General features: G+C 36.7%; 2 long non-coding RNA genes across 2 annotated transcripts in view; one reads left to right on the top strand and one right to left on the bottom strand.

The window, feature by feature from the left end:
• Nucleotides 2,934-4,226, top strand: LOC109946296. The gene is made up of 2 exons (XR_002269489.1): nt 2,934-3,305; nt 3,690-4,226. It is a non-coding gene; the product is annotated as an uncharacterized LOC109946296 (long non-coding RNA).
• Nucleotides 5,473-5,961, bottom strand: part of LOC109946295 — an 8,568-nt gene continuing 8,079 nt past the window's right edge. The window contains exon 3 of the long non-coding RNA XR_002269488.1: nt 5,473-5,537. This is a non-coding gene — a long non-coding RNA (uncharacterized LOC109946295). The remainder of the gene's footprint in view (nt 5,538-5,961) is intronic.

Raw genomic sequence — 5,961 nt, 5'->3', positions numbered from 1 at the left:
CAACCCAGCCTCCATAACCATAACCACCCTCACTGATATAAATAGACCAAGCATTAACAATCAATGACCCAAAAAATAATCACATCAATCAAAAAATACACAGATCTGATCAAGCAACAAGACATAAAGTGATCATGCAGATGTAGGCAAATGTTGTTTTTCCAATTGGAGGCCCATCCAAATATATGGCAGAGACGAGAGAGAGGTTTGCTGGGGATGAAGGTGAGGGGAGATCGGTGTTTATGGTTGTCGACAAACAATGAGGAAGAGAGAGGCTTGATCGGGAGAACGCAAAAAAGAGAGAGAGAGAGAGAGAGAGAGAGAGAGAGAGAGATTTTTGGTTTTTAATATCTTGTTCATATTTTAATTAATTTCAAATTTAAAAATGTGAAAAATGGGGACTCATAGTGCCATGTAGGCAACTAACAGAGAGATCTGAAGTAAACCTTAACGGCGGAACCACATTGTAACAAATTTAAAAGACCGGGATATGTGATTGTTAAAATTGAAAAGATAGGGACTAACATGTCTTAAGGGTGTAACTATATGGTACTAAACTGTAATTAACCCTAAAATTAAGGGTTATTATTGTTAAATTCAGAGAGACGGGCCAATTGCCCACTACTAATAACACCGATATTGTCCCTAACTTAACCACATACAAAGCCCAGTAGATGCGAGGTTTTATCACAATAAGTGTTGGTCATATTAGTAGTGGAACCATTCATTATATATTGTATTTTATTTAGGGCCAGTTTGACATTGTTGTACTGTGAAAATAATCATTGTCATATTTGCTGTGAGAGAAATCAGTTGTGAGACAAAGCAGTTTGGTGTTTGGTAAACTTTTTGTTAAAAATGTTGTTGGTAAAATAATCAGTTTATGAGTGTTTGGAAAATTTTGTGTAAAAGTGCTGTGAGCTGTGTCCAATGACTAAAAAGGGCATATGTTGAAATTTCTTTTCTATTCAATTGTTTGGTAAAAAGAAAAGTAATTTCATTTTCACTTTCACTTATATAATTCTTGTATTTAATATGTTTTCTAACCTTAACACCTAAAAATTATTTTAATCATAAAATAAATAAAATATTACGTTAAAATTGTTAAATCATTGCTACATTTAGGTGCTATCAATAATAAATAGTACATATAAGACAAAAATAATAAACTATCAAACATATAAGACGGTGCCTCCCTTCTCTACTCCTTAAAACGTGATCTGGTGGCACAAGCTTCCCCTTCATAGCAATGTGAAAGTCTCAATGCATTAAAAGATTGAACTCGTCGTCATCGATCACCACTACATAGTCATATCCAAGAGAACTCCCACAAGCTTGAAACTCATCAATCTCGCGCCGAGGCAACTTGGATTCCAACCAACATATTTGCCCCAGTTTCACCCTATTGCAAGTGATCTTTAACCAAGTCACTTTTTGTGAGATTGCAAGTCTTGAGTCGAGACTCCAGGCGCTCTTGCATTTCTTTAAGTTGAGAAGCTGTGTGCATACCAACACTGCACATGATATAAAAGGATAAAGAAATATCTAAAGAAAGTTCTATGTATTCCTAATTCCAAGTAAAAAGCTTTTGTTTATGGGAAACAAAACAGCCATAAGTAAACCCAGCTTAACCATATAAAAGAAATTGGCAGCAAATTTGGGAAAAATAATGTCAGTAAAACCTAAAAGATGACTAGTGCTGACCTGTATACAATACTACAGCATGTTTATCAGAATTATATATGTATTTAAATTCACTGATATTTATTGGGCCCACCTGTCAACCGAAGTGATTCAGTTCACACCATGGAGAACACTTCAGTTGGAAAGCGAAAAAGAAAAAAACAGTTGACCAAGGCACCATTAGAATACCAGTTCACAATAATGTCTAAAGCTCGCAGGCTCCTCTGGCATATTAGTTGCGAGTACATCCACTTCAATTGATCCAACAAGAAAAAAAATGGAGGAAGAATGGAAGAGAAGGAGAAGAGTGCTCTGTGGCGTGGGAAGGAGAAGACGCTCAAAGAGGAGAACCTGAAATCATATTGGGGTATTTTCGTATAATCAGAAATTGAAAGCATCCCATTCCCACAACAATTTTTAATAATAAGTGATTTTCTCATAGGTTACCAAATGAGCTGGGCTTCCCAAAATTTTATAAAAATCACTTATCACCTCAAATAAGCAATGCCAAACGGGTACTTAGTCAAGTTTCCGACGTGAGACTTATATTCTTCAACATGCCTCCTCACATGGGACTACAACATAGCGAGCTACACGTGGAGCCAAGTCCACATTGGAGTCATTCGTTTAAGCCCAACACGTGGACACCGCGTATTAGGTAAGGGGTTTGAGTAAACATTCAAAGCCAACATGTGAACACCACATATTGGGTAAGGGTAAAAGTACAATTTAGGCTCAATCAATCAACTTGCTCTGATACCATGTTAAATTCAGATAGACGGGCCATCGGTCCACTACTAACAACACTGATATTATCCTCAATTTAACCACCTATAAAGCCCAGTAGGTGTGAGGTTTTATCATAAAAGGTCTCGGTACAATTAGTAGTGGAACAATTCATTATATATTATATTTTATTGTATCAAGTTTCATATGTAGGACTTTATTCTTCAACAATTATTTGGCCCAGTCATCAAGGAAAAGTCCTATCTGGTATGAGGCATGGGCTGGGTTGACTCGTTGTTTAGTGGGCTAAACTTGAGTTTGGGTGTCTAAAGCTCAACTTAGTCCATAGGCCCAACCCATTTGAGCCCACAGAAGCCAGCCCAAGTCACCCATAAATGCCCAGCCCGCCCATTTTATAGGCCTACTTGCTCAGACGTAAGATTATGGGTCACTATTTGGCTTGTTAGCCCATGAGTTGATGGGGCCTGCCCAGCTCATTGAAGAAAAGCCCGTCCTGTTATGGGCTATGGGCCTGGTCAGCCCTTTGTTTAATGGGCTGAGCTTGAGATAGTATCTAAAGCCCGACCCATTTGAGCCCACGAAAATCAGCCCACATGCCCGCATGTATATAAGCATAACTTGGATTGAGTTGGGAAATAGGTCTTTTTTTTTTTTTGGGGGTTTAGTAACGGCTATTTTGATTTTAGAGACTCCCAACCGTTAAAAAGAAGTGCATCAGGCAGAAACACGCTCATCTCTTAACCTCGCCGCGGTCGCTCATCTCTCCACACCACACTCATCATCTTCTTCTACAATTTCAGCTTAACTGACTTGTCGAATTTTTTAGTCTTTGTACCTCTATCCATAACTTTGGCTGGGCAATTTCACCCAAAAAGGTTCGATCTTTTTCTTTTTTCTTCCATTAATTTTGAGATGTTTGGACTGAAATCAGTAATCTGCCGATCTTTGAAAGATTTTGTTTTGGTTGTGAAGTCTAATACTTTTTTGTTTTTTCTTTACTTGTTGGGATTTAGTGCTGCTTCACCTATTTATGTTCCTTTTTTTTTTCTTTTTTTCTTTTTCATCGAACTGTTCTGTTTTGCTTCTGTTTTCGGAGACAACACTCAACCTGTTGGACAATTTCTTTGTGTTGTTATTAATTAATTGGGTAAACAGCTTGGGATGGGATCTTTTTGAAACTTCAAATTGCAGGGTTTGGTTTTAGACTTTGTCAGCTTGATATATACTGATTTTTTTTTTTTTTGGTTGAATTTTGGCAGCCTCAGACAATCAAGATGGATAATGCTAGTGGGACAGTGAATGAGCCTGCTAATGATTCCACCACTCCATCCAACAATAAACCTGCAAGTGCACCCAGATTAACAAGTAAAGTATGGTCTTATTTTAAAAGGGTTAACAAAATTGAAAATGGTAAACTAGTACTTAAAGCTGAATGTGTTATTTGTAATACTTTGTTTGCTGGCAGTCCTAGGAGTGGTACTAGTCATTTATCCCGTCATTTAAAAGAGCATGAAGCTGCACAAGCTAGGATTAGTCCAGGTCATATATTATTAAATGCTGATGTTGCTGTAAATTTGACAAATTTTGCTTATGATCATGCTGTTGCTCGTAAAGAAGTTGAAGATTGTATTATTAGAGCAGAACTGCCATTTAAATTTGTTGAAAGCCATGATTTTACAGGCATGATTCAGCCTGCATTTTGTCCTTAATATAGGGGAATTTCAGCTTCTACATGTAAGGGAGATGTGATGAAAAAATTTGGTAAAGAAAAGAGTGATTTGCATGCTCTTTTTGAAAAACTTGATTCGAAAATTTGTTTAACTTCTGATGTTTGGTCATCACAGCAGAAAATGGGTTACATGTCACTTACTGCACATTTTATTGATAAAGACTGGTTTTTGAATAAACGGGTAATTTGCTTTAAAATGATTGAATACCCACACACCGGAGAGTCACTTGCAACTCATATATTTGATGAATTGTTATCTTGGCGCATTCACAACAAAATATTTACTCTGTCATTAGATAATGCATCAAATAATGATACAGCTGCAAGTATACTTCCATCATCTCTCTTGCTTGATTCTGTGCAACAAAAGTTGTTTCATGTACGTTGTTGTTGTCATATATTGAACTTGATTGTGCAAGATGGACTGAAAGTTTTATCTCCGTCTATTGATGAAATTACTGATATTGTACGTAGCATGAATTCCTCTAGCAAGAGACATGAAATTTGGGTAAAATGTTGTACTGATTTCAATATGTGAAAGATAAATATAGACAATGATGTGCCTCATAGGTGGAATTCCACCTATGAGCTTTTACTTGTAGCTATAAAGTATAAAGTCCCTTTGCATTGGTATGTTAAAGAGATAAATGAATCAATTTCTTGCAATTTACAAGTTCCTAATGAAGAAGATTGGAAAATAGCTCAACTTGTTAGTGGGTTTTTACAAATTTTTTATTCTTCAACAAAGATACTTTCTGGTGTGTATTACCCTACTTCGAGTTGTGTTATTAGTTGTTTAACAGATATTCATGCATCATTTGCTGCATATTCTGAATTTTCTGTTTTTAAGGATGCTTTGACTGAAATGAAAGCAAAATTTGATAAATATTGGGAAGAGTTTCCTACTGTGTTTTGCTTTGCTACTATTATGGACCCTAGGTTTAAAGTATTTGCAATTGGTGAATGGTTAAATATGATAGGTATTGATCAGTTAACCATTGACTCAAAACTTTTAGCTTTAAAGACTTTGTTATTTCAATTCTTTGATGTCTACAAGAGGAGTGTAATGTCTTATGTGGGTCAAAATGTGCAATCTGCAAATGTAACTTCTAGCACCTTGAGCCAAACTCCTGGTTCTATAGTTGTCCCTATTGTTGATTATTGCCTCAAACCAATAGTCAAAAGTGATGGCTATTGACAAGTTGCAATGTGAATGCATTAATTAGTTTTCACAAATGGTGGTAGGCTATTGTTGACTTGCCTAACCTTTGGCTTCTTTGAGAAGCCACTTCCTTAGTGATGGCTATTGACAAGTTGCAATGTGAATGCATTAATTAGCTTTCACAAATGGTGGTAGGCTATTGTTGACTTGCCTAACCTTTGGCTTCTTTGAGAAGCCACTTCCTTCCACTTCCTTTGGCCTAACCTTTGGCTTCTTTGAGAAGCCACTTCCTTTTGGCTATAACTTCCTTTGCCAAAGAGAGAAACAAATTCTCTCTAGTTGTTCTTTGCTTTGTATCGTTGTTTTCTCTTCCTTTGTGAGTGTGTGAGGTTGGGTGTATTTGGGTCTTTGGGAAATTGAGTGGTAAACACTATTGTATATCCCCATTGATTATAGTGGAATACTCCGTCGTCTCCAAACTGAATGTAGGCAATTGCCGAACCAGTATAAATCTTGGTGTTCTTCTTGTTGTAATTTTCTGTTCAATTTTTTTTTCTCCTGCCAGTAGTTGTTTATTTTTCACTCACAGTTGGTTGACGCTTCCGCACAACAAGTGGTATCAGAGCTCCAGTTTTCGACT

Source organism: Prunus persica, chromosome G8 (genome assembly GCF_000346465.2).
Source record: "Prunus persica cultivar Lovell chromosome G8, Prunus_persica_NCBIv2, whole genome shotgun sequence".
NCBI classification, from domain to species: domain Eukaryota; kingdom Viridiplantae; phylum Streptophyta; class Magnoliopsida; order Rosales; family Rosaceae; genus Prunus; species Prunus persica.
Note: the sequence above shows the minus strand (reverse complement) of the source record. Positions and strands in the feature narration are given on the sequence as shown.